Below are 26849 nucleotides of genomic sequence, written 5' to 3' on the forward strand. Positions count from 1 at the left end.
CATGCCCTTTTGTACATCTTTTCGCTCCCATTGAAATGGCGTACGATAAAACTCCCATTGAATGGGCATTAATTGGGCACACAACGGTGGTACCGTAATACGCTCACTTCACCCCCATTTGACTGGGAGGTACAATGGGAGTTTTGTGAAGGAATTAAAGGCATTTTAGTTTAGGTGCGGCTAGCACGTAGCGAAATGCTTGGTGGCGTGGGTTACGCGCTTGCGCAGCACCAGACGGAACACCGCAGGCCGAAATGTCGAACGCCGGCGATCAAGGCTCAAGGGAACTCGGCCGTCCGTGAGCTGCCACCCGAGCAGGCGTCGCACCTGCTCGGAGCGAACGCCGGCGTGCGACACTGGCCTGCGGTATTCCGTCTGCTGCTGCATAGGCGCGGCGTACCGCCACGAAGCATATCGCCGCGGGCTCGCCACACGTGGTCCAATCGACGGCACCGGGCCACCCCTGAATCCACCAAGCCACGCGCACACGTGGTCCAATGGTGAATGAGCCCGTCACCGCACGTCTTCATTTTTTTCCTTTCGCTGATCACAGAGCCCATTTTTGCAAAGCTTTTATACAGTCGTCCTAGCGAAAATGCTGGTTATGGGCAGTGCCTCCGAGGCCAGCAAACGCCTTCGAGAGCAGTTGCTACTTGCTGAAAGGAAAAATGCACGAGACACACACTGACAGGGAAAAAATTTATTAGACATCAAATGTAAGAAACATAATATGTTTACTTCCGGGCCCAAAAGAAAGCACATTTCTGCCCCAGTAAAACAATTTTCTGGATTTTAAAAAAGAACAATATACATTGTAAGCATGCCAGTTACTAGTATTCAACATGTCCTAACACAATGAAATTAGTAAATGAAAGAAATGCTAAGAAATCTTACCTCGTTTCATACTGAACTGTAACTACACAGCCATGTGTTTGAATTGTTACTTTGTACTGACACTCCACACTTTTGCACAGACTACATATTGAGCTTGCTTGACTAACGGTAAAACTTCATTTGAGCCTAGTTGGTACATAAGTCTGAACTTAAACTTACTGCGCAAGCACCTAAGACAGACCACAAAAGGCAGATACGACACACAGTGGCGCTTACTGGCTTGTTTATTTCTTCATCGTTGATGCACATATAAACCCTAGGCCACACAACTGCACAGGTGCTCAGATTACATTACAGAGATCTACCAAATTATCACATATGCAAACGTAGCAAGTCAAATTCAGATGGGTGCAGGGACAAAGATATGTCGTTGATGCAATTATCACCTTGACTTTTTATGTCGTAGGCTTCTAAGGTAAGCCGTGCATGCTCATTCTTGCTTTTGCCAAGAATCGACGTCCCATCAAGTCGTGTCTCACAACTGTTGCAAGGGTTTATATGCGCAACAAGGTTCACTCCTCTATCTACATTTTTGTTTACTTTTTGCACATGTTCCCTGCGTGTTCCCTTAAACACATAAGGTCATCTATCAACTCAAGAAAGTTGCTTGCAGGCATAGTGTTCCTTTGGCATTTTCTGCCACGAACAAGCTTTTAAAGCTATGCTTCCGCATCTGCGGAGAGAGCAGAGGAGGATGCCAAATTTGGCATGTTGCTTCATATGTGTCGCACGCTGTCGGCGTGGTTTATACCATTCCACTCTCATGTGGTAAGACATAGCTTGGCTAGATAGGGCATTGCGTCAATGAGCGACTCGGGGAACATGCGCAAAACTAAACAAAAATGTAGATAGAGGAGCACAACTTGGTGCGCTTATAAACTCTTGCAAAAATTGTGAGGCCAAACTTCATGGGACGTCAATTCTTCGCAAAAGCAAGAATGAGCATGCGTGGCTTGCCTTAGAGGCCTACCACATAAAAAGGCAAGGCGATAATTGCATGAGTGAGATATCTTTGTCCCTGCACCCATCTAAATTTGACTTCTTACGTTTGCGTACGTGATAATTTGGCAGATCTCTGTAATGTAATCTGAGTGCCTGCGCGGTTGTGTGGCCTAGGGTTTATATTGCATCGACGACGAAGAAATAAAGGAGTTAGCACCAGTGTGTGTCGTATCTTTCTTTTGTGGTCCGTCTTAGGTGTTTGTGCTGTAAGCTTAAGTTGCTTGAATAAGCCATTCCAAATGAACAGTCGCTTGTATAATGAGGCCGATCAGTGACATTTTGCATGGACTAGCACACAAATATGATAAATGTCAAAGTACTAAATTAAGAAACTGAGACTCATCACACAATAAAGCTACATAATTTAGTGTAGTTATTGGGCTCTATTTCAGAGCAAGCTATTAAATATTATCGTATTTTAAGAACCAGAACCCACCTTCTGATTATGAGACATGCCGCAGCGAGTAACCTCGGATTAATTTGGACAACCTGAGGTTCTTTAATATACACCTAAGTCTAAGTACACAGGTGCTTTTGCATTTCGCTCCCACTGAAATGCGGTTTTGTTTACGACTAGATTTGGGAAATTTCCAAGCAGTATCCCCCCTATATTTTTACAGTGGGCACTCTTTAAATGGAGCCTCAAGGGGCCAGGGAAATTGGTTCCATTTACCAGGCGTTCTATTTACTGAGAGACATTTCAGAGAGCCAACCAACTACCAGGATGGTGTGCTGTTTAAGCGGCGCTTACGCGATTTTCATTTATCGAGATTCCACTGTAGACCATAATAGTGGATGAGTTGTGTTCTGCATGGACACTTTGGCATGGCTACCATGTTTAGTTGAATATTGTGCAAGCAGCAACATTTCACTGTACCCAGTGCAATATATAAAGCCAGCAATGTAACATGTTGCAAATGCCGCCAGGAACAAGTACCTTCCCCTATCATATCTAATAGCACCATCTTTAAACGAAATTAGTCATGCTTTCTCACGTTTAAGTGCCTTGCTTTCAGAAATCAAATCCTCCTCATCACATTGGCCTTCAATTGTGTCATCCCCCTCGCTGAGGTCATTTGAGATTGCATTTAACTGCACTTCAAATAGCATACTGGTCTTATTTAAAAAACACATGGCATCACAGTCACCACCTAGACATAAAATTCATGCTGCAACGCAGTAGCAGAGATTCTGAGGTAGAAGCCTAATTATTCTTTAAGTGGGATGCATACTCAAAACACTGCAATGCAATTGCTGACAGGGCTGATAGTGTAGCAAGCAGGACGGATTTAACGGACATAAAGGAACAAAATTGTGTGAGCTTCGAATTATTATTCTCCCTGAGGAACCATGCTGTCCAATTCTAAAATGGGGATCAAAATAAAGTAATTGGATAGCAAACCTGCATTTCATTAAGTAAATAAAATACTGTTCATGCTACCTTCCAGGGTGCACACTACTTTCTTTGAATGTGAATTTGTTACCTTGCCATGGGTTGCCAAATATATAGGTGTATTGTTGGTCGAGGGTGGTGGAACGGATATAGGTCTCAGGCTAGAGGGAATATTTTGATAAGGAGACTTGCCAGGTTGAACAACGAATGTCTCAGGCTGGAGCCATTTGGTTCCCTTGCAAAGATGTTGGCTCCAGCATGAGACTTCCTTTGTTGCACTACTGTTGATGACTAATGTCGCCATTGTTTTAATTTACCCTCGCCTTATTCAACCTATTGCTCCACGCAGGAGTTGCGCTTTCTTTCAAAAATAAAGATATTAATGAGCTCAAAGGCTTTGTGCATGGCTACGTCCTTAAGTGCAAAAATTTCTTTTCAATGAATGAGAGATCGTACCTTTTTTGGGAATTCAATAGGAAGAACAAAAAATTAAGCTAACAGACTGGCTATGACGACAAGTAAACATGAATTGATGTGGAGTGCCATTTCTTCATTTCACACCAGGCTTGGGGCCAGCCGGACTTCTTCCTAAAATTGAGAAAATTTTTCTAATGAAGTACATATTAAGAGTATTCTCTTCATAACCTGAGAATTAAAAAATGGTTATTTGGTTATTCATATTTAGCTGGGAACAGTGCGAAGGACACTGGCAAAGTAAGGGCTTATACAGTAATGACACATAGTGCTGGCAGACAACAGATTTAATTTTAGAACAGACAAACAGTTACTTACCTTAAAATGCTTCCTAAAAGCCATAAAAAAACCAAAGCAGGAAGCAGTTCTACAAAATAATGTATGCGCATGAAAAATGCACCTGATCATCCGTTTGCAGACTTACTTGTCAGTTACCAAAACATCTGTTACACTGAAACATTTCTCCTACAGTTTGGTAATTCTGTGAGCTTTGATTATTGCTCGGGTCAGTTGGTTGCTGTTACTGCTATTAGTGTACGGTGAAGTGTAATGTAGATGGGCAAGTGTTACTGACGACTATGAACATTGGCAAATTTTGCTGCACCAGGATAATGCACGCATTGTCCTGCTGCAGTGAAACTTTCCTGTAAACTTTCACAGCTGTCTGTAGCACTTTCCCACCTGTCTCGCCTCACACTGTTCCATCTATTGCTTCACCATACTGTAATATGCATCCCCAACTGACACAAAATTCTGCCCTTCTGAAGTTCTTACTGCAACTTCGAACTCGTCACATTCAGGCCGCCAGCCGTTCTGAGCCCAATGTAGTATAACTGCATGGACTGGCAGCTCCTGTCATGGATTTATTCTGGTGTAATGGCACCACAGAAGCAAACGAAAACAAAGACATGCAGGGCACAAGCGCCTAACCTCAACTCTGGCTTTAATAAGAAAACAGACGTCACATACAACACACAGTGACATGAAGTGACGTCATTATTTCAAAAACAAATTCTTCGTGCAATGTAACTGAGAATGACTGATGCATTTGTCCTATTTGTGCTAATCTTCCAAAGCTTAATTATCTTATGTACGTCTGCTCATAATTTCTGGCTACGAGTTTTGAAGAACACAGGAACGAACCAATCTATTTTGCAATGCATCACAATGTGCGGATGAGTTGTTGCACACAAACTTCATTAGCCTCAATCTCAAATTATTACAATGTGTGTCTATGCAATGCAAGCATGACTGGATGGGAATGGCAGACTGTACATAACCTCTGTTGCACAGTGCACCGCCTGCAAATTGTGCTGCATGCAACAAACTGATTTGTTTTCCTGGCTTCAGTCTTTTTTTCTCATCAGAGCAAATCTCTCCACATGTTTCATACAGAAAAAATAATTTTGCCCGTAGGGACCAGCTATACAATTACCCATGAAAATTACAAATGCATACGAAACCACTGCAACCACTTTTTTACTTCATCATCTCATTCATTATATTCCATATTTATGCCTAATTTAGTTGCACAAATCATTGTTTTCTCAGGCCCTTGCTAGGACAGTTTTGTGCTGTAACAAAAGGCAGAAGCCAAAAAAAAGGAAAAGGTTGGTTGTGGCTTGAAGCACAATATGCATCTAGTGAGCTAGGCCGCAAGCGTTGTGTAGTCTGCTGCCATCATAAGGCCGTGCCTACATCGGACACATGGGATGCTCTATTAATGCGAAATGAGGGAGATTGAGGGAGTATGAGACATCTGTGTGAAACAACCCTCCCTCACACAATGTTAGATACTGCAAAGATTGTGACTGCAGTCCTGTGTTCCACAAAACTTGCGTTGTAGCCAGGTATTACGACCTGACAACATGAAAGGTAATTGTGGCTTGCAACATTTAAAAAGGACAAATGTATCACTGATCCATTAGTTGCACTGCATAAAGAATTTCTTTTAACAGGTATTATCACATCATGTCTCCACCTTTTATTAAATATTGTCTGCTTCCTTATCTTAAAGCTTGAAGTGAGATCCGGTGCTTGTGTCAGTTGCGTACATGTCTTTCTTCGTTTACTTTTTGTGGTGTCATTACACCAGAATTTGCACAACCAAATGGCCACACACTGCTTTTGTCACGTTATAGTGGTGCTTGCAAAGCCTCGCAAACAGCAGGCTATTTGGTCAAAAGATGCTTTTGTACACATGCTTTTCCAAAATGAAAGCTGCTAAGAAGGTGACAAGAATCAAGAGCATGAAGTTAAATCCAGTGCAATGCTTTGCTTTCTTGCCTTTATTCCTTACACCTAAGTGGATAAGACAGAGCGCGAATGTTACAGAAATGGCCCAAATAAGTTGTTGAAATTATGCGAAAATGATAACGCAACTAAGCGTAGATTTATGTGCAATAATAGACACCAGTCTTAGTTTCTTTCCTTCTGACACAAACATAGTATATCTTATTCCTTTGGCATGAAGAAAAGCATATGTAGAGCAGACAAGTCTATATTTGAATGAGCCTTCACGATTAAGCACCATTATAATGTGGCCATTAGGGTACATACACTGTAAACAATGCAGATGACAGCCCGAATTTCACAAGTGCAACATGTTAGCGAAAGCAGTAACCAGTAACCCAGAAGCTAACCAAATCCCACAAAATAACAAAAACAACAAAAAAGACGAATGCGTCAGCACAGCACCTGTTTTTTGAAGTTACAGGAAAGTGGCATGCTTGTTAACAAAACTACAACCACAGCACATTTATATGGGACCACCCCCTGCCTAGGTATACTTTGTCGCGCAAAATACATTTCTGGAAAAGGGACAGAAGAAAGGGAGTCAGTGAAGCGCCAAACTACCAACTGTTTAATGACAGCCTGAACAAACGTATAGAAGAAAATACAACTTCCGCTTATGTGCAGGGAGCCAAGGTGTGACAGAACAACGTGGTCATGATAACATGCTTTGGATGAAGCACATTTCTGCGGAATATATTACGATAGATGTATCGCTGACACAATCAGACCCTTTCTTTTTAATATAAAACGCTTCCAACAACTCCCTTGCAGTTTGGTCGCTACTTCTGCCAAGAATCAGTACTCGTTCAAAGCATGGCCTACAACGACAGGCTTTACAGTGCGCAGGAAGATGCGCGTTCTCACTCTTGCCGATGCTATTAGCTTGCTCCCTCAGTCTGTCATTAATACAACGTCCCGTTTGTCGTACGTATGACTTGCCGCAATCTAGGGGTATTTCGTAGACCACCCCTTCAACTCAGTCCCTGAAATGTTTGGCGTGCTGCTTCTGGTAGCCCCGGGGCCCCACTTTTACTGCGTAACTACCAGCCACCTTTTTAAGTCTGTGTGAAAGGCCGTGCACATACGGAATCACTGAAATCTTGGAAGCTACATCCTTCTATTCTTTGTCCCTGTTTGTTTGCGCACAATAAGTTTTAAGATGAATTTGTTCCTACTAGGCCGACTCACAGCCTTGCTCTTTGATACTGCCACGCGCAGTGGGACGACACCATCATGAAAAGTACTGGCAGTGGAGGCGAATGCTTTGACTGTCTCTCACTTCAATGCATCTCCGAAACTACAGATTATGCAACCCGCAGTACAAAACACGTGGGAAGACTGTGCACATAGTACCACGCCATATCAGCACGTCCATTCTTTCCACACGCAGCAGTTCACCTATAGAACAGGGTGTGCAGGCTGGAGATGTGCTCAGCTGTACTCACTGCCATGTGCAGCGACGGCTGCACTAGAAAAGAAGACACGCACGGACTGGGCTCCTCTGAGGGCCCCCTTAAAAGCTGTTCGTCATTTTTGTGTCTGTAATAGGCTAGTGCAAAAAGTGAATTTTCTTCATTCCTATTAAGAAATTTTGTACACATGGTAGAAAAATTATGAAAGCAGAACATTTTATTACTTTTCCACCCTCTCAGATGGAATCTATCGTACAAATGTATGAGCAGCCATTTTTGCTTTGTTTCATCTGAGATGTTTTTTTAATGCTGAAAGAAAGGCATGTGTTTAAAAAATAAGCTTGGTTGCAATATGTAAAGAAATTCTGTAATGTCACAAGGGTTGCTGAAATGAAAATATATTTGTGATTTCCTTGCAACTGAACCACTCAAAAGGAAAACTACCTTTTAAACAGACTAAAAGAAAGCCACAGCACATGCACCCATACTAAGTCAGGGACTGTATCAAGCTGTTATCAGAAGACTTTCAAGAAAGAATCCTTCCCGGTTTGGCAAAATTTTTAAAACAATGGTCAACACCTGGCCCACGCCTTAAATCTAGAAGAATTAAAGTTCTTAAGTTACTCTGTGTTCTTTCTTGAATCCAACAAATGTGCCTAGAAAAATGGGCCAAGTCTACATGTGTGGCAAGGTGTGAACAAGAAACTCGCTTTAGCTGGCTGCAGTGCTCCCTGCGTTGAATATTCAGGCAGAAAATTGTTACCCCAAATATTACTGTGCCCCCAAGAAAACCAAGTCTGGTAGACTACATCAATGCATATGGAAAAATGTTTAGTCCATGCTTGCTGCCACCCTGTGTCTGTATTGGCCTCTAGGAGAATTGTGGCCCCCATGTGATGCAATCTTTCTGTGACATAGAAAACATTGTGATACCAGCTGTGAAGTGTTAATCAGTTTAATGAGCAGTTTATTCACAGTTGATTCCAAGTATTTACATGTTTTAAGCATTGCTTGTGGGCATCTTGGCTACATAACAACCTACACCTTACATCCCAGTCTGGTGTGTAGCGTAACAAAGGATTTTATTGGAGCAACTTGATGCTTGTATATTGGTTATTCAGTTGGCATGATCTTTCACAAAAGAGCTATAGGCACTTTTGCTGCAATAACAGTACTGTTTTTATAGCATTCGTCATGGGGAGTGCGGCTTGCCCCTTTTGCCAGAGTTCTTGCTGAACGACGATTTATTATCGGTCTGTTATATGTGGAACTTGAACAGCTTATATTTTTGTCTCCTCAATCCACACTTCTGCTGCACTTCTGCCAGCATCTCTACACAGGGTGTTTTACTGATGCCATACCGAGTGAGCACGCTAAAAGCCTTGCGTGCATCATTTTCATGACTCTTTCGATGACCAAATTTTATTTTCAGTGACTTTATCAGCTAAGTATCCAGCGGCAGCTTGAACATGGGTAGTCATGAGAACTCGCACCAGGCTTGGTCGAATATGTCCAGCACTGCAGCACTGAGTAGTGAACCATGCTGTAAGAGTTGGCAACTAAATTGCCACCTTGTGATTGAAACTTTTCAACCTTACAATCAAGGCTTCAATTGCCCAACCCGCGAGCTGAAGCAAAGGTGTGAACTATAGTTTTCTGATGTCACATTCTACGTCATAGCGATAGCAGCTGATCCCTGCAGTGGTGGCCCTCAAGGCCAACAGGCATCCCTTTCTGTGCACTTGCTTGTGTAGGACTAGGCAGATGGTGCTAGTTGGTTTTTCAGCATTAACACTATGTTCACGCTGTATCGGCAACACATTTTCTTACTCAGTGCGATAGTCTATGAACCTACATAATTGCCACCAAGAGCCCTTATTCCACCAACCTTTCCTTTGCTATGTCATTTGCTTCTGCCTTGATGTCATGGAGCAACTTCAGCTGTATGAAGCAATGATGGTGTTTGAGTATCCACACAGCCTTGCAGTTTTCCAACCTCAACATTGCTTCATTAAAAGCTGACATGATTTGGTCTCAGCAGACAGATCAGTTAAAAACGAACCCTGATAAACTTCTTTCAAAGTCATTCTATTCCCGTGCCTTTTGATGTGTTATTCAACATTGTCCAAAGCAAGTTGGCTCTTAAAAATCAAGATAACTTTGCGAGGCCAGCTACTAGGCTACCACTGTCTCTTCAGCCAGCCTCAAGTGTCTCGCAGCCATCAAAGCAGGAGTGCAAAAAAACGACAAAGAAAAGCGTGGCAAACAAAATGTTCATGGAAATCCATATCTTTATGGACTGTTACACTGACTGAAAAAGATGGTGGCTTCCCAATACAGTCTTGAAGTACGCAGTTGTTTCAGTCACTAACAAACAGCCAGTTGCCCAGTCCTGCACAAGCACAGTGTACAGATGCTTATGGTATAAAATTTGTTGTGTGTGCATGTGGTGCAGTGTGCCACATATCATTTTCCTGAGGCTGCAGTACACTGGGAAGACTGGTTGCTACTTCAATTGTAGGCCCTTAGAGTATTGCAGCCCTTTGTTCACATTTTGCTGCAGATTGTATCAAATGTGAATGCAAACTATTTTGCAGGACATGTCAGTTCAGTTCAAGCAATTAGACAGAGTAACCCAAGAAATAGTTTAAGCCTCCAAAACGTCTTAATGCAGGCCCTAGTTTAGTACAGGTTTTCGCCTGATGTTTTGGCTTATTTCATGGTATAATGCTGTTGCTTGCTAGGTACTGGTTGTTTGACGAGCACACTTCCTTGTGCTGCTATAATGACAACTTGTAACAATGATTTTCCTTCCTAACAAACGTTTGGATACAGTGCCTGTGAGCTCATCTTTAATCCTGTTTTTCATTCGATCTGTGCATTTACATCGAATGTAAACTACAAAATATCACTACTGAGAATCACAAAAAAACACACCTGTGTAACGATTCTGCCGAGATCATTGGAGTGGTCAGCCACAGGATGCAACGCAGGTGGAAAGGCATCCTGAGTTAAAGCGAAATAACAGTCATTGTAAGATGCGGCTACAAAATTTTATTCTGTGAGGCTTTTGGCATGTATACCAGTTACCAGATTTGTATGTAAAATAGTTTTCTATAATAGCTGAGCAAGGTTAACGTCTTGTCCTGTGACTGTCAGCCAGTGCTACTCAAGGCAATGGTGGCAAATATGGCACATCCTTTCAAATGGAACTTTTGTGGGTTACATGAATTCAAAAAAGAACTTAGGTTCACATAATACATGACATCTGTGGTTAGAAGCATGTGTTGCATGCAGCACCAATACCATGAACCAATGCCATGAGTGGCACGGCCTAACACTTCCCAGGCCAGACTTAGTACCTAAACAATATAAATGCGCAACAAAGTGAACAAGTGGATAGCTGCTGCTATAACTCAAAGATTGCATGCATCATGCAGATGTGAATGCAGCTCCCATAAGGAGCGAGTTGCCCTTTGGTGCACTTCACTTCTCTTCCTCTTTTGTCTTCATTGCATGCTGGTGCCATATGGCAATAATGAACAAAAATTAAGCACCTCTGTTCCCATTCTTGTTTTACTATATGCTGTAAGGTCATCTAAATGCGCTTAAAACTCTTAAGGATGTACTCAGCCATTTTGTCTTGACAATATTTTTCGCTTGGCTTCACTACACCTTAATGTAGCGCAAATTCTAGACAATGCTTACAAAAAAATCCACTCCACACAATAACACCTTCAATTAAGATTACACAGTCTATGGCTTCGAGATGTGTACATACATACTTTATACATAGTTACAATGAAAATATAAGTGACTGTTCTAATACACACACTTAGCATACTGCATAAGTCACTTGGTTCCAAAATGGTTTTTTGTTATCACACATAGGACGGCCACAACTATAAATTTAATTCTGGCAGTGACTTAAGTCACGGCCAAAACTTGCACAGTGCAATCAATAAAAAATTTCGAATTTAGAGCAGTTAGACATAAACAGGGCAAATAGTTTTAAAGTGTTAAATATTGAATTGTTATGGAATGTGGCGCTAGAAAGCCGTGCACCTGAAACATAGGTACTGTTTATCATATAAGCACATTGTTATATTTTTGCTTACTTTCCTAGGGATCACATCAAAGAGTTTGCTTACGTGTAAATTTTGCTACATGGCTGTATCGTACTAGCCCTTATCTTTTCACATTTGGCTTACTGCAGCTTCATGCACATGCAAATGGGCCACTACTACCTTCAGCTGAAGGCCAAACACTATGCTGTCCAACAAACATGCATTTTACAACACCGAACAGCAGACTTAGAGAATGAGCAACTCTAATAAAAAGTGCACTTCTTTGGACACACATTGATATCTGGAAAACAATGATTTTTGCAAAAATGATAACCTAATCTAATTGGTACTGAGCATAATGCACCATGTAAGAAACTTGCATTTACCGGACACCACTACAGATGCTGCGGCCTCTGCGGCTTCTCCACAATCTGCCATAATGTACTCAAGTTGCCTGTAAACCCTGGAAGCTGTCTATGATACTTTAAGAAGCTCAGCAAACATGAGAAGGACCTAAAATGGAGGTCAGAGAAGCAAAGCAAATTTTTAACCATTCCTCTCTATGTTGCTATGAGTGTGAAGGTGCTAGCAAATGATGTATTTGAACTGTACCTTTAATCGTGCAATAGTAAAGAGCACATTTTTGCAATAATTATGTCATAGAGAAGAATGACAGAAACCAATCTAATTAATATTTTTTCTAAACTTGCACTAAGTTTTCGTTATTATGCTGATGCACACACCTGCATACCTCTACTGTGAAGTCTTGTTTCAGTTTCTTATTTTATTGTTACATAATAATTTACATCATACACTTGTCCTGAAATACATCACTTTGGGCTCCTTCAGCATTTTTTTTTCTTACTCGAACACACATGCCTATACAGGGCAAGCACTCAAATATACGCAAAACTGCCACGAGACTGGCCACTCGAGGTCGACATGATTGTACAGGGCAAAAGACGAGGACTGAAGGAAGAACACAACACAGGCACTATCACACACACTCAAGGCACTTTGCGAGATTCTCAGGCTTCTTTCATGCTCCTAAAAACATTACGTAGCACATATTGAGCCACAGAAAGCTGTACTGGGAAATTTTCACGTTGCTCTACAATTTTGTAATTGAGACTTTTTATCTAATTATAATATTTGATAAGTTTATTAATTGATTAAGGCTAATTAGGTAATTAGGCAAAATGCAGAAAATCCAAGTATTTCCAAAAGACAGGAAACAACATTACCTAGGTTGCGTGCAGCTAGGTGGCATTTGCATATTTTTTTAAGTTTGCTAAAGTTACATGGCATAACCTGCGTACGTCCCATGGAACAGGTGTCACACCAATCACTCTAAGTGATGCGACTAAACTAGCCATCGCACTTAAAACATACAGGGTAAAAAAAGTTAACTCTAGGTAAGAGCATACCAAGGCTTCCATTGCTGAATTGGGAAGCTGATGGGAGGCATCTGATCTCCGGCTATGAAGCTGCTTCATCCTCACAGCTGGCAATGAAACGGCCGCAGCCGCAGTCCTGAAATATAAGAGAAAAATTTGACACTGCAACGATTACACAGAACACGAAAAAGCTGGTCGCAAGTTTATCTTGGAAAACATCGGCTGCTACATTAGGTTTTGTATATTGGCTAGATTATTGTTAAACTATGCTTGCCAAAATTTTATATCTTAATAGCTTTGCTGTTTACAAACTAAAAGCTTTGCCCAACTGATGCACCTATGCACTACTTAAGCTGTTTACTGATCCCTTACAATGAATGGCTTCTAAGACAAATTATTTCACACAAAAGGATGCATAACTTATGAGTGTTACTGACATTAAACACCAAGGTAGTACCTCTTTATAATAGATAATGGTGGACTTCAAGCACATTTTTCTCACAGATACAGGTTGATCGGTCTGCCTTAATTTTTCACCAGCAGCAGAAATTTTGTTATTAATACTCGTGCAATATAGGATGACGCTGTGATGTGTGATATGATCCTGAGTTGATATATGATCTGATATGATCCTGATTTGACACCTAGAATTCAAAACTGAATATCTGTACCCAATACGCAATGGCATAGCAGCAAAGTAATGAAACATTAAACAAATCCAGGTATCCAGTGCACAGCGCCAGCTGTTGAATAACAACACTGCACAAGCATCGACTATATAGATATATCGTAGTACGTGCATGGCAGGCGCAGTGGCGGCCTCAGCAAAGAACACAGCCATGGAGCGACGCGCCCGTGTGAGCCATCGCCGGCAATTCTATCGCGTAAATTGATATATCTCGTCACGGCACAGGCATCGTTTTCTGGCCGCCGAGGTGCCGGCGCCACTGATACTCACCTGCTCCGGCCGTCGCCGTACAAGTGACGGCGTATCCAGTAATCTGAACCCAAGCAGGACGCCTGTTACCGCCAAGCAGTACGCTAACAATAAAGAGGTTCTTATATTCTGACCGGCAGCTCATGCGGCGTTGACCCGTAGTGCCGTTGGAAGCCCACCACACGCTTTTCATACCACAAACGCGCAGCCGACATTTAACGCCCGCAGATCAAAGTAGACGGGCGCAGGCTCTACATGCTACGCGCCGCAGTCGCGCACTGCCTGCACAATCAGCGATGTGGGCGCGAAGAGACACAGACGATAGCACGGAGCGTACTGGCAAATCTGCACAATGAGCGCATAGTGAGCGACCTACTGCACACAATCGCACGAGCTAGGGGATTGGCGCCACGTACGCGCCAGCTAGCAGATACCGCGCACAAAGAAGCGCCGCCGGTTCTCGCTCAAATGATCGCTGTAAAAACACTCACACACGATCACCGCAGTAAACCCTTAACGAACCGCCACATTTTTCAGGCCGCGGTTAGGCGGCGAAGCTTAGCTCACCTCGCACTGCACGTAACTATTATGGTAGTGGCTTGCGCTTCGGGGAACATGTCGAATGCTCACATCCACCCAATTAAGGACGCGGCAAAGTCCGTCATCATGTAAAACACTCATTTTTAAGTACACTCGCTTGACTCTAAGCACTCAAGTCGCCTCGATTACAACAAAGCTCGAAGAAACACAGTGATCGTGCAAAATGGTTCTTGACGGCCACCTGTCGCGCCATGTTGTACCGAGACCTTCAATGAGTCATATCAGCGCGTCTCCTCACTTTGAACACATGCACACTCATAGAACGCGTAATAATCGTTCGATGTCACTTACCGTGGAGTCTTGGGGGTTCAAAGCTGTGAGAAACAACAACCACGGTAGAAGAATGCGCCGCCGCTGACACAATGGCTGCTCCTTTGCGGCTTTCAACACACGCGCGCGCGCTCCGAAGGCTTGTGCTCCTCCGCGCGTAGTTCCGACGGTTCCGACTTTCGGCGTCCAGCGTGCAGCGCCAAGGCGCGGCTACTCCGAACAGAAAAACAGCGTTGACACACATTGCGCGGGATATTTCGAATCTGACTGCAGAAATAATCCTACTGAAATTGTCGCTGTGGCTCACTGCCTTGTTGGTCACGGCATAGTTATTCTATTCTCTGTTTGGCTCGTCTCAGATATGGGTGTATTTCAACACTCCCACTTTCCCGTACGCCACCGTTATTCCTTGAAAACCCCCATTTTACAAACGCAATGCCCCTTCAAATGGGGCCGGCGGTATAATATTGGTTCTAGCTTATTTTACTTCTTTTCGTGGGAGTACTCATTTTAGGCTAGGGGGAAAATGGCATATCAGCTGTTAAAGCGCCCATATGGGCTCATTTGTGTTTACAGTGTAGGTGTAACGTTAAGGGATAAGAAAAGAGCAGATTGGGTGAGGGAACAAACGCGAGTTAATGACATCTCAGTTGAAATCAAGAAAAAGAAATGGGCATGGGCAGGACATGTAATGAGGAGGCAGGATAAACGATGGTCATTAAGGGTTACGGACTGGATCCTAAGGGAAGGGAAGCGTAGCAGGCGGCGGCAGAAAGTTAGGTGGGCGGATGAGATTAAGAAGTTTGCAGGGACGGCATGGCCACAATTAGTACATGACCGGGGTTGTTGGAGAAGTATGGGAGAGGCCTTTGCCCTGCAGTGGGCGTAACCAGGCTGATGATGATGATGATGAACGACAATCGGGCAGTATGCAAGAAGACATCAAAAGGGCCACGTAGTGGGCACTTCTCAGAATGCCAAAGGAATGGGTCTAACTCGATCCGCTACTCAGGCAGCACGAACGTCTTCTAGACTCGAAAAGTTCCCATAATCTAACCGTGGGTTTATTTAAAAAACTTCAACGCCGAACGCAATCGCGTGGTCGTTCCTTAGTGGGGAAGTGCGGTCTACGTATTTCGAATAGTGCAGCCGTGGTTACAGGCCCATTCCGAAGAGAGCCCTTGTAGCCGAAATTACTGCATCTTGTCCTTTTTAAACGAACCATGAGTGAATTGCCCGCATATTACAATGAAACCTGGAACAACCCTAGACAGCACTGAGAGATGTCAAGCTTATATTTTTTCTTTTGTTTTCATTGCACTCAGAAACACGTTCAAAATGTATATCTAAAAGTATAATGCGAAGGCTCTCACCTTTCAATGTGTAGGATAAATTGTAATTTGAAATTTTGATGATTAGGACAATTTTTATACAATAATGCGCTGCGTAGAAGGCGGGCAGTTTCGCCCCGGCGACCACATTTACTCGCATGAAGCGCCGTACCACAGCGGCCCCAAGACGACCTCTCAGATGGCAGAACGAACGCCGCACTAGTTTTTCGCCAGCGCTGTTATCAAAGGATGCTTGAGAGTAAGAGACATGCTTCCCTCGCCCTCTTTATTCTCGACGCCAGCGAGCAGTGGTGCGCGCCGGCGGCGGCAGCGCCGCGATAGCGGAGCGCAGCCGCTCCCCGGCCGTTCACAGCGGGTTCAGGTTTTTTGACCAAGACTGTACATGTCCCAATAGTTTAGTTTTTATGCGAAGCATACAAGCCGCACAACCACGCTCTTCCTTGCTGAGCCGCGCGCGGCCTCGTAGCTACCATATGACGTCATAACAGCTGCAAAAGCGGAGACTCAACTCATGCGCTCGCTTGCGGCCGCGTAGCTACATAGCCGGGTCTCAGCTCGTGCGCTCGCCTGCGGTCGCACACACGGAGGAAGGAAACTAGGGAGAGGCCCTGACGTCACTCTTTGTGAAGCAAAAGTGACGCCGGAAGTTGGCGTTGCTCATGGCAATGCTCCGCCTTTTGTGCCACCCTCCTCTCTAGTTTACATCTTTCGCGAAACCACGCCGCGCTGCGCGTGGTTTCGCGCGCTCGCGCAACATCCAGCAGAGCACGGTGCAGGTAACACAGCGCAACAAGACACGGTGACTAACGCAAACCCGCCCACACAGCGCCTTTGACACGGCGCGAAACCTACCAGAGCAACACATGCGAGCGCTCAAAATCATACCAACGCCGCATTGTGGCCCAAAAGGCGTGACCATACAGCAAAAAAAATTAAAAAGCAGCAAAAAAATGAGAACCTTATACGTCATTTCCGCCACACTTCTAGCGCGCGGAGGGGGTAGGGCCTCTCCTTAGTTTCCTTCCTCCGTGGGTCGGACAGATGGTACTGCGGCCTAACTCCCACTCCTCCCGCTAGCGCACTGACGTCACAACAGCTGCAAGCCGGGCTCAATTCTTGCGCTCGCCTGCGATCGCACAGCCTGTGCTGCGGCCTAACTCCCGTTCCTCCCGCTAGGGCACTGGCGTCATAACAGCTGTATAAAACAGCGGCGCGCCATAGAGAAAGAAATTCAACAAGAGGGGACACTCTTCAAAAACTGGCAACAGGAAACACGTCACGCCTAGTTTCAACAACATCCGTTAGTTGACGCGAGCATCAGAAAAAAAGAATGTGAAATAAACTTCCAGACAACGTTTTATTTTTTTATTCCTTCCCTCTAAAAGTGAAAAAGTTTTGCGTGTAAATGAACTTTTACTTTGCCACTTTTTGTTGCGTTGCCTAGCAACAAGCTAGCGGCACGCCAGTCGCGCGTGCATGCGTCATGCGCGAGACAAGCCGCAGGAGTGAGCGAGGATGGTCGCACGTGCGAAGCTCGCGTGCTCGGCGACCCGTCTGTTTTGGATATAGCCCATTTTATTGGGCTCCCAACCTTCTCTATGCTTCTCTTGCGTGTCGTCTGCATTTCGACACGGCACCACTGCACTACTGGACTACGGCAAGGTGAGAAATTGTGTTTGACAGTGTGCGGCTCATTTTAATCACATTTAGGCTTAGTTCGAGTGGCGCAGTTAGCGAAAAACAGCACCGCCGTCCTGGCGCAGTTAATTTGAGTTAATGCTTCGTCCTGGGAGATGTTTGCGACGCTTTCTATGAGCCCCAACAGTATACTGTAACTTATTTCGGTAGTTTTTGGGCACGCTTGCCGCGCACGGCTTATTGACGCAGTAAGCGAAAACCGGCTCGGCCGTGTGACGCATTTGCGCGTGTACATGCGTGTACTATGTCGTAGCGCCTAAGACAGACAAGTTTTCGCACATTCTGTGGCCCCCAACATTATTGTAGCTAACGTCGTTATATTTCGGGTAGTTTGTAAGCACGGTTGCCGCGCCCGGCTTATTGACGCAGTTAGCGAAAAGCAGCTCGGCTGTGTGCCGCAGTTAGTTTCGCGTGTACTGAATCTTACTGGTAGAAGTTCGTGACGCATTCTCTGACCCGAAAAAGTATTGTAATTTATTTGGTAACTTTTTAGGATATCTTGAGGCTTGCTCGCCGCACCTGGGGTTGTGAAGCTGTTAGCAAAAAAGCAAGCCGGCCATAGTGAGTTACTTTTGCGTGTACTGAATTTTAGTGGGACAAGTTTGTGACGCATTTTATAGCCCTGCAACAACATATATCTTATTTCGGTACTCACGCTTCTCGAAAACGTGACGAGCGATTGCCGAGAGTGATAACACGGGAGTGTTGCATGCGCCGGCAGGACGCATAAAAGATAACACGGAGGAGCTCAAGAACATGACATTTATGTATTCTGAGTGACTGAAAACAGGCTTTGCACCCACGAGTCTCACTTGAGTGCGATTAGAAGGCATTCTGCGAGCATGTAACATAGTCTGGCTGAGCCTGTGTTGTAGCCACCTTTGTGTACTTGGCGTACCATCGTGTCGACTGAGGCCAAGTTGTTTTGGAAACGTGCAGTCACCCGTGTACTTGTGCAGTTAAAGTGCAGGAAATAATGCCCGGGAAAGGAGGGGTGCTTGAAAGGCGGATGTTCTGATTTTATGGCATTATTTGGGAGGAGTCTTTGCTGCGAAATGCACCTAAAAGTCAATTTATCTGTAATGCCGCTCCTTCACCACTTACGAACGTTTCGCCTCTACACGCAATACTCCTGTTAAGTCAATATACCGAAATGATATATGCTTGTAATTTACTTTCTTTCAGCTGATGGCATCCGGTGGAGCATCGTACGGCAATGACTGCTGCTTACCTAGTGCCACAACTTTGGATGAATGCAGAAGCCCGGAACGAGCATTTATATAGAGCAAAATAAACATTTAATGATTTCAGAAGACGTCTTTCGTTTTCTTTATGAAATTGCAGCCGACAGATTCGGCGCAGTCTTGTAAAGGTCAATCGCAATCATTTCTACTTAATAATGAAAAGATTCCACGCCAAGGCCCCGCGGGGTTCAGCAGAGAGAGAGAGAACTAAACTTTTATTTTCCGAAACGGTAAACCGAGTCAGAACCCGGTTCACCCTAGGTGGGAGGATTCCTTATTCCAAGAACCCTCTGGCTTGGGCTGCCTCTTTGGCCCAGGCGACGAGACTGCGTTGGTCGTCCAGGTCATCGGAGGAAAGCTTGGCCTCCCACGTTTCGGTCATGGTATGGATCTGCGGTGATTTGGGGCGCTCTTCTTGTGCTTCTATGGGGCGGCTTTCTTTGGAGTCGTCTTGTGGAGCTTGTGAGGTAGGGTCTGTGGGTGTGCCACGCAGTGGGCAATCCTGGACCAAGTGTTGCAGGGTGTCTGGAACGTCGCAATGGGGGCATATCTACGAGTACTGCGTAGGATACAGTCTGTGCATGATTATTCCGTGCACGTAGGTGTTGGTCTGTAGGCGGCGCAGGATGACTTCTTCCTCCTTGCTTAGATTCTTGTGTGGCAAAGCGTACGTTCTTCTGCTGAGTCGGTGGTGTTGCAGAAGCTCCGAGTACTTTAGGGCGATGTCATCAACGTTGGTGGCCGGCCTAGTGTGGGATTGCAGGAAAGCCCGGCTGGTATGCTCGCGGGCAGCGGCGTGTGCCGCCTCATTTCCTGTCATGCCCTGATGGCCTGGAACCCAGTCGATGTAGGTGTCGGGGAGCGGGGCGCGTGCGATGTGATTTTTTAGTATCTTGAGCGCTGTTTCTGATACGTGGCCTTTTTGATAGTTGCGAGCTGCTGCTTGGGAGTCTGTTAGTATTATTGCTACTTCAGGGCAAGTTGTTATTGCTAGAGCAATTGCCGTTTCCTCTGCAGTCTCAGGGGCTCTTGCTCGGATGGTGACAGCTGCAAGTTCTTTGCCTTGGTGATCCGTGACGCTTAGGGCAAAGGCGTTTCGTTTAATATACCGGGCAGCATCGGTGTACCTCGTATGAGGGTCTCTCCCGTATTTCTTGCTGAGTGCGCGGATTCTGCTTTGGCGACGCTCCTTATGATAATTTGGATGCATATTGCGCGGTATACTTGCAACGCTGATGCAGTCCCGGACTGCAGGTGGGATTCTTGCTTTCTGGTCTGTGTCTGCAATGTAGCTTTCACTGTAGTTGAGGTAGCGCAAAACTGCACGTCCGGTAGGTGTGAGCTTGAGCCGCTCTAGTTGGCTGATCTTATGAGCTTCGACAAGCTCTTCCCATGTATTGTGGACGCCGAGCCGGAGGAGTTTCTCCGTTGATGCCATGGGTGGCAGCGTCAAGGCTACTTTGATTGCCTTTCGAATGACGACATTGAGTTTTTTGATTTCTGCCGGCTTGAGCTTCAAGTAGGGAGTTCCGTAGGTGATACGGTTAGTTAGGAGAGCTTGAATTATGCTAAGCGTGTCGTGCTCCTTGAGTCCGCTTCTTTGGTTTGTGATCCTCTTGACGAGGTGCGTAACTTGTGACAGTGTGCGTTGGAGACGCGGGAGAGTGGCCGCCACTGATCCGTCCTTGTGGATGTGAAGTCCGAGTACGCGAAGAGAGTCGACTGTAGGGATCTTGGTTCCGTTGAGCGAGACGCTAGGATCGGGTTCGATATAGTTAGGTGGTCTTCCTCGTGTCCGTGCTCTCAGGACAAGAAGCTCCGACTTTTCAGGTGCGCATTGGAGACCGCAGTCTCCGAGGTATCTTTCGATAATATCTACGGCTTCTTGTAGATTGCGTTCTTGTTGTCCAGTAGTAGGTGCTTTGGTCCAGAGTGTGACGTCGTCGGCGTAAAGGGCATGGCATAGGTTTGGGATGGCGTTCAGTTGTTTCGGTAGCTTGATCATTGCGATATTGAAAAGGAGGGGTGAAATAACTGATCCTTGTGGGGTTCCTTTGTTGGGTAGCCGAAATTTATCGCTGCGGAGGTTGCAGACGCCTACTGTTGCTGTTCGGTGCGTCAAAAAGCTGCTGATATAGTTATAGATCCGGGCTCCGCAGCCTGTATCTTCGAGGTTGCGGAGAATGGCTTCGTGGCTCACGTTGTCGAATGCGCCCTTTACGTCGATTGCCAGGATTGATGATTTGCGTCTGTGATCGAGGTAATCAAGCAAGTCTTCTTTGAGGAGCAGGAGTACGTCCTGCGTGGACAGATGCTGCCGGAATCCGAACATGGTGTGCGGCAAGTGTCCGTTGTCCTCGAGGTATGTTGTTAACCGGTCGTGCACCATGTGCTCGAGGAGTTTGCCCACGCAAGATGTGAGGGAAATGGGACGTAGGTTTTCGATGCGAAGAGGTTTGTTGGGTTTGGGGATCATGGTGACCTCCGAATGCTTCCAGGCTGCTGGTAGGTCCCCCTTTTCCCAGCAGTCGTTGTAGTACTGTAGCAGTGCTGTAGTGGCAGATTGCGGGAGGTTGCGTAAGAGCTTATTAGTTATTCTGTCCTTGCCGGGACTGGTGTTTCTAGTGAGTTTGGCTAATGCTGCGTGGAGCTCTGCCTGGGTGAATGGTCGATCGAGATCTGGGTTTGGTGTACCGCCGTACGCCTTTCGGGTGGCTGATGAAGTGGGCTTGTCGGTGCTAAGTTTTTGCTGAAGCTCACGAAGGAGATCATCCTCCGATCCAGCATGATTGTAGATCAGTCTGTGTAGATCTTGCCTCTGTTGCGTTTTGGTGCGATCGGTAGCTAAGAGAGCGCGTAGGAGATGCCAGGTTTTCTTGGTGCTGAGTGTCCCTTGTATGCTGTCACAAAAGGCGTGCCAATTTTGCCTGCTAAGTTGCTCCGCGTAATCTTGGGCCTGTATGGTGAGAAGGGCGATTCGTTGCTTAAGTTTTCTATTGAGCTTTTGTCTCTTCCACCTCTTCAGGAGGCTTCTTTTGGCCTCCCAGAGATGAAGGACATGCGGGTCGACTGCGGGGGTGTTGGTGCTTAGCTGGATGGTCTTGGTGTGGTTTTCTGCGGTGATGAGAAGGCCCTTGAGCCAATGGTCGATGTCGTCAATTGTTGTGTTGCCGCTGAGGTTGTCTCTGAAGGACTTCCAGTCTGTTAGTCGAGCAACTCCAGTCTTGTTTGGTTTCCGGTTGTGCGCGATGTCAAGTTGGATAATGTGGTGGTCGCTTCCGAGCGTCTCCGAGAGTCGACTCCACTCGGCCCAGTGGACGTTCGCTGTGAACGTAAGGTCCGGGCTAGTGTCCCTGGAGACACTGTTCCCGACTCTCGTGGCCTGCAATGGGTCGTTCCAGAGGGTTAGCCTGTGGTGTTGAGCAGTGTCGTGCACTCGCGCTCCCTTCTTCGTGGTGCTTGGATAAGCCCATGCTGTATGTGGGGCGTTGAAATCTCCCATTATAACAACTTGATAGCCTTTCGTGCGTTTCCTAAGTTCACGGACAAAGTGGTCGAATCCCGGAAGTTGATCACGAGGAGGGCTGTATATGCTGGCGATAAAGAGACTTTGCTGCGTTTTTCTGTCTGGTATGATCTCCACTAGGGTGTGCTCGATGGGGATGTCTTCTATTTCGTGTTCCTGCGTTGTGAGAGTTTTCTTGGTAAGGATGGCTGTGCGTTGAGTTTGTGCATGAGCGATGTATCCTTGAAGTCGGACGTTGTGGGTATTGGTTTCCTGTAGGGCAATTACGTCAGGGTAGTCCAGTTTGACAAGTTCTTGTAGGTTTGCATACCGGGGACGGAAGGATCGACAGTTCCATTGCCAGATGCGCAGAGTATTTTGCGGGCTCTTTGTTGTGGTTTTAAGTGTCGCCATCATGAGGATCTTCAGCTTCACAGGCAGCATCATGGTTGGGTGAGATCGAGCGGGAGGCATTGCGACTGTTCGTGCGAGCCTTCTTTCTACCCTGCTCGGTCGTGTTGAGAAGGCTGTCGAGGTAGGACTTGGTGACATAATTGTTCTTTGCGTGTGCTATGAAATTGTTGACCTGGGCTGTTAGGCCGGTAACCTGGCTTGTGAGAGTGGCGACTTGATTCGCGAGGGTGGTCACTTGGGTGTTAAGGGTCGCAATCTTCTCGACGACAGGCTTAGTGATGTTTTCAATCAGGGCAAGGATGTTGTTTGTGAAGACGTCCTCGAAAGCCTGGAGGTGCTTTTGAACTCTAGCTTCGATAGCGGAATCAACTGCATCCGTGGTTAGCGCTGTAAATGATTGATTGCTTCCATGTTCATATTCTTTGCATCTTTGGAATAGTCTGTCTATGAGACTTTGTTGATTTTGTAGCTTGCTTTCGAGGGCTCTTACGGCTACCGTTTCTGCCGATGCGACGCTGGCACTGCCTGAGCTGCCGGCCACTTCAGCGTAATTCAGGCGTTTTCGGGAATGCGATCGCGATCTTGATCGTGATCTTGACGTGGGTCTGTTATTTCTTGCGGTGCTACTGCAGGCGTTACTTGAGTTGGCGGCGCGTGCACTGGCCACTTCAGCGTAATACACGCGTTTTCGGGAACGCGACCACGATCTTGATCGTGACCTTGACGTGGGTCTGCTAGTTGTTGCGGTGCTACTGGAGGCATTACTTGAGTTGGCGGCGCATCCATTGGCAGCGCCTAGTTCAGAGAACTCATCGCGGTTGGAGCTCCATCGACTGTCTCGCTCTTGGATCCTGTTTTGCCATTGCTGTCTTACTTGGTAAGGCGGTGGGTTGGGCTTGAGCTTTTTCTTGCATCCTTTCCCAGCGGTTTCGTGCCCCTCTCCGCAAATCTTGCACGTGGGATGGCAGTCATGGTTCGGGGGTTGGTTTGTTTTGCCACATTTGTAGCAGAAATTTGGGGTTGGTTTTGGGCAAACGTCTTGACGATGTCCGAGGTTGCCACAGGTTCGGCAATACTGAACTGATTTGCGGTAGGGCTTGCATCGGTAGTCGCCGCTCTGATAAATGATGTTGTAGGGGACGTGTGGGCCCTCAAAATAGATGACCGCCGCCGTGGACTGTCCGAGCATGCGGGCGTTGAGGACTGTATAGCGTGCTGGCACTCGAATTCCGTCCATTAGTTCCGCACTGCAAGTCCCAGGCGTGATACCGTAGATAACACCTTTGCTGACATCTTCGGGTAGACGAGAGTTGGCTTTTACGTTGTAGATGTTGCCTCCAAGCTGTATGTTAGTGACCTTGGCTAAGTTTTGAGCGTAGTTCTTGTTTGCTGTACTTGCAATGATGAGGTTTTCTTCTTTTTGCATTTGTACTCGCACGTTGTCATGGAATTCTTTTTGCAATATTCCGCTGGATCTTCCGATTGCGTGAGTGACTGCGACGAGTGACCATTTGGCGAGTTCAAGGCCAGCTTGTGGGCGGTAGACAATCTTGATGTCGTCCAAAGGTAGCGGTGGCATTCTGGATTTGCGCGGCGGTGGCGGCATGGCTGGCTGTTGTGTGGATTGGGTCACTGCGGGGGCTTTGATGCGCGTGATTTCCTTCTTGCCTTTCCTTTCCCATGTCAGCCATTGGTCGTTGAGGTCTATGGTTCTGCCGCTGTTTTTATCGTAGGTCCAAGATTGCGCGACGTCGGCTTCTTCCGCTGAGTCTGTATGCATTGCGCTGGTTTCTTCTCGTCGTTCGCTTGACGTCGCGTCCGTCGCGGGTGTTTCTTGGCTCATCTCAAAGTCTGCTTGTCAGCCGCAGCGCCTGCGAGCGCCGAGCCTCCTCTTCGGCCCACAGTGCACGTGCCACGCACGTGCGGCAGCGAGCGCTGTCAAACTCCTTCCACGCGCACCGTGTGCCTGTTGCTCGTGCGACGGCGGTTCTCCCCTGCGGGCCTGTGGGGTCTCGCGCGGCGTTAGGCTTAGCAAGGCACGGGATGGTCGGTGAAGATAAAGCTCGAAATCTTGACCAAAACGCACTCACTTTTAAAGTAGGTGGTATCCGCTGGTTCCTTGCAGCTTGCCGATTCTGTCGGTGCAAAATGAAAGGGGTGAGTGGCCTTTCTGTAGAAATGAGCGCAAGACGCAGGAGCCCATGTGAGGCACGTCAGTACTCCACGGCCCCCTAGCGGAGACTCGGGTTCAGCAGAAGCGAAAAAAAAAACATGAATGCTGCGCCGAGCAGCGGAGCCGGCGCGGCGTGTACCAACTGGTGTTCAAAACGCGCGCGCCCAAAACCGAAACCGGAAGGAGTCAACAACATCCGCTTGGTGCGCTACAGTCAATTCGGCCGCTGGGCTCTATGGGAGTGTCCGCTCTTGTTGAAATTTCTTTCTCTATGGGCGCGCTCTCGTCGTGCTAACATAGAGAAAGGGATTGAACAAGAGCGGACACTCGGCGAAAATTGGAAACAGGAAACACGTCACGCTATAGAATTAACATCGACGAATTGGGGTCGCGAGCATCGAAAAAAAGAAAAATGTGAAATGAGATTAACAAAAAATTGCGTATTTTTTTTATTCTTTCCCCCCAAAATAAAATATATCTGCGCATAAATTAAATTAAACTTTGCAGCTTACTTCCGTTGCCTAGCGACAGGCGAACCGGCGAATGACGAGCCAGATGCTTACGTCATTCGTCAGACACGCCGCCGAAGCGATAGAGACCGGCCGCGCATCTGAGCGTTGGACTGCTCGGGCACCCGTCCGCCTGTTTTTCTATTTTAGGATTTAGCCTGGTTTGGTCGCCTCCCGGCAAATTATTGCGTTCATTCTGAAATTCGACAAGGCACTATTGGACTACGGCAAGGAGAGAAACTTTGCTCGACAGTCTGCGACGCACTTCAAGCAATTAGGCTTAATGCCCGGCAACTAGGCTAGACTTGTGACGCAGTTAACGAAAAACAGCGTGGCCGTCGTGGAGCAGTTAATTTGAATTAAAGAATCGCACTGGGAGATGCTTGCGACGCTTCCTATGAGCCCCAATATTGTTTTAACTAATTCCGGTAGTTTTTGGGCACGCTAGTCACACAGGGTGCTGTGACGCAGTTTCGCGTGTACTGAATTTTACTGCGATAAGTTTTGCCGCTTTCTCTGACTGCCAACATTATTGAAACTAATTTCATTACTTTTTGGGCTACCTTTCGAGCACAGTGGGCGCGCCAGGCGCTATGACTCGGTTAGCGAAAATCAGCTCGGCCGTGGTGCGCGGTCTCGCGCTTTAATGCACTGACAAGTTCATGGCGCTTTTCTTTATCTGAAGCCCAACATTGTTGAAAATTATTTTCGATACTTTTATGTTATGAGGCCCGCTCGCCGCGTCTGTTGTGACGCAGCGAAAAGCAGCTCGGCCGTTGTGACAGTTAGTTTGGCGCGTACTGAATCTTACTGCGACAAATTTGTCGCAATTTTTATGTCCCCGCAACAATCTAAGCCATCTTTTGGTACCCATGCTTGTCGAAAACGCGACGAGCAATCGTCAAGAGTGATAACACGGGAGTGCGTTGCTTGCGCCTGCACAACGCACAAGTGATAAGTCAAGGAGCTCAATAATAATAATATATTGGGTTTTACGTGCCAAAACCACTTTCTGATTATGAGGCACGCCGTAGTGGGGGACTCCGGAAATTTTGACTACCTGGGGTTCTTTAACGTGCACCTAAATCTAAGTACACGGGTGTTTTCGCATTTCGCCCACATCGAAATGCGGCCGCCGTGGCCAGGATTCGATCCCGCGACCTCGTGCTCAGCAGCCTAACACCGCAGCCACTGAGCAACCACGGCGGGGGCC

General features: G+C 46.3%; 1 protein-coding gene and 1 long non-coding RNA gene across 2 annotated transcripts in view; one reads left to right on the plus strand and one right to left on the minus strand.

Annotated features, from left to right (window-relative positions):
- The window catches only part of LOC139051492 (adipocyte enhancer-binding protein 1-like), a 297433-nt gene that overhangs the window by 264191 nt on the left and 6393 nt on the right, over positions 1-26849 (plus strand). The window lies entirely within an intron of this gene.
- LOC139051501 (uncharacterized) lies at positions 2024-14881 on the minus strand. Its single transcript, XR_011509399.1, has 4 exons — positions 14763-14881; positions 12965-13070; positions 10408-10476; positions 2024-3877 (listed from the first exon to the last, which is right to left on the minus strand). It is a non-coding gene; the product is annotated as an uncharacterized lncRNA (long non-coding RNA).

The sequence above is a fragment of the Dermacentor albipictus genome, unplaced genomic scaffold (genome assembly GCF_038994185.2).
Source record: "Dermacentor albipictus isolate Rhodes 1998 colony unplaced genomic scaffold, USDA_Dalb.pri_finalv2 scaffold_12, whole genome shotgun sequence".
In the NCBI taxonomy this organism is placed as follows: domain Eukaryota; kingdom Metazoa; phylum Arthropoda; class Arachnida; order Ixodida; family Ixodidae; genus Dermacentor; species Dermacentor albipictus.